Below are 2,170 nucleotides of genomic sequence, written 5' to 3' on the forward strand. Positions count from 1 at the left end.
AGTGAGTTCCAGGACAGCCAGGGCTATACAGAGAAACCCTGTCTCGAAAAACCAAAACAACAACAACAACAACAACAACAAAACAAAAAAACTATCAAGAGAGTAGAGCATAGCAGCGCCTTTTATTTTCTTGGGATTATTATTATTATTATTATTATTATTATTATTTTGACACAGGATTTTTTCTGTGGAACCCTAGTCATCCTGGAACTCACTCTGTAGACCAGGCTGGTCTCAAATTTTGAGATTCACCTGCCTCTGCCTCCCAAGTGCTGGGATTAAAGGTGTGTACCACCACCACCTAGAATGTCTCCCCCCAACACACACCCCTCCCTTTATCCTTTCCCCTCTTAGCCCCCCCCTCACCCCCGCAAGGCTGCAGATGTGTACTGGCTGGTTTGGTGTTAACTTTGCCACACATTAGAGCATCAAAGAGGCAGAAACCTTCCTTGAGAAAACGAGATCCAGCTGCAAGACATTTTCTCAGTTAGAGGTCAGTGGGGGAGGGCTCAGCCATATGTAGGCGGGACCATACCTGAGCTGGTGGTCCTGGGTTCCTAAGGAAGCAGGTTGAGCAAGCCAGGGGAAGCATGCCAGTAAAGCAGCATCCTTCACGGCTTCTGCAGCAGCTCCTGGCTGCTCTGTTTGCGTTCCTGTCCTGACGTGGTTTTTTTTTGTTGTTGTTTTTTTGGTTTTTTTTTGATAATGAACAGTGACGTGGAAGTGTGAGCCAAATAAACTCTTTCCTCCCCAACTTGCTGTTTGGTCACAGCAATAGAAATACTAACGCCAAGATGTAATTCAATGTTAACCTCTGTGCTTCTCAAACACAAGGCCCTGAGCTGGAGCCTCAGTGATGAGGGGAAGGAGAGAATCTGAGGAAGACACGGCCTACTGAAACCGAAGTGTTATCAAATATATTTTAAACGTTACGAGGGATTGCAGATGATTTCGTGGGTAAGAGTGCTTGCTACACAACCATGAGGTCCTGAGTTAGGGTCTCTAGGATCCAGATAACAAAGAGGTACACAGACACCTGCCTGTCCCACAGCCCACAGCGCTGTGGGAAGTGGAGACAGAGACAGGATTTCAGGGATTTGTTGACCAAGAAACTCGGGGGTGGGGGGAATCAAGGTAGGGAATGGTGAGCTCTGTTTCAAGGGAATAAGGTGGAGAACCATGGGACAGGACCCGGTATTTCCTCCTTTGACTTCTGAGGCCTGCACGGGTCAATACATATGCACTCATACATACATACTGTACGTGTGCAGTGTGAATACACACTGGAGGTGGGGGGGGCCACCCGCATGAGCACACACACACACACACACACACAAAGTTTTGGGACTTGGGAAAGTCAATGTGACAGACATAAAGGGAATTTTCAGGAAGACAGAAAAGGGCTATTCTATGGGGAGCACAAGATGCAGACGTAGAGGATATAGATAGAGGTTTACCTGCCTAGAGGGACTACTCTTCCAGAGGTCCTGAGCTCAATTCCCAGCAACCACATAGTGGCTCACAACCATCTGTAATGAGATCTGATGCCCTCTTCTGGTGCGTCTGAAGACAGCTACAGTGTACTTACATAAATAAATAAATAAATCTTAAAAAAAAAAGAGCTCCAACTGCTCTTCCAAAGGTCCTGAGTTCAAATCCCAGCAACCACATGGTGGCTCACAGCCATTCGTAACGAAATCTGATGCTCTCTTCTGGAGTGTCTGAAGACAGTTACAGTGTACTTACATATAATAAACAAATAAATAAATAAATATTTTTAAAAAGAAAAAATTTATCTATTGATTTATTTTGTGCTGGTGGGTGCACATGTATGTGCTCTAAGCAGAGCGTGGGGGTCAGAGGACATCTATGTGCTCTAAGCAGAGCGTGGGGGTCAGGGGACATCATGCTTAGTTCATTGAAAAAGTTTCTGTTTATAGTTTCCTGCTACACCCAGCATAATTAATAACTTAAGCAGAAAGGGGAAAATGTAGTGAGAATTCTAAAACAAAACAAAACAAAACAAAACAAAAAAAACCCAGAAATATTGTAAGAATGTGTTTTCGTTTAATCCCAGGTGTGGGATTAAGAGTCTGCTTTGACCTGGCAGTGGTGGCACACGCCTTTAATCCCAGCACTTGGGAGGCAGAGGCAGGCGGATTTCTGAGTT

This window comes from Mus caroli, chromosome 4 (genome assembly GCF_900094665.2).
Source record: "Mus caroli chromosome 4, CAROLI_EIJ_v1.1, whole genome shotgun sequence".
Taxonomy (NCBI): Eukaryota; Metazoa; Chordata; class Mammalia; order Rodentia; family Muridae; genus Mus; species Mus caroli.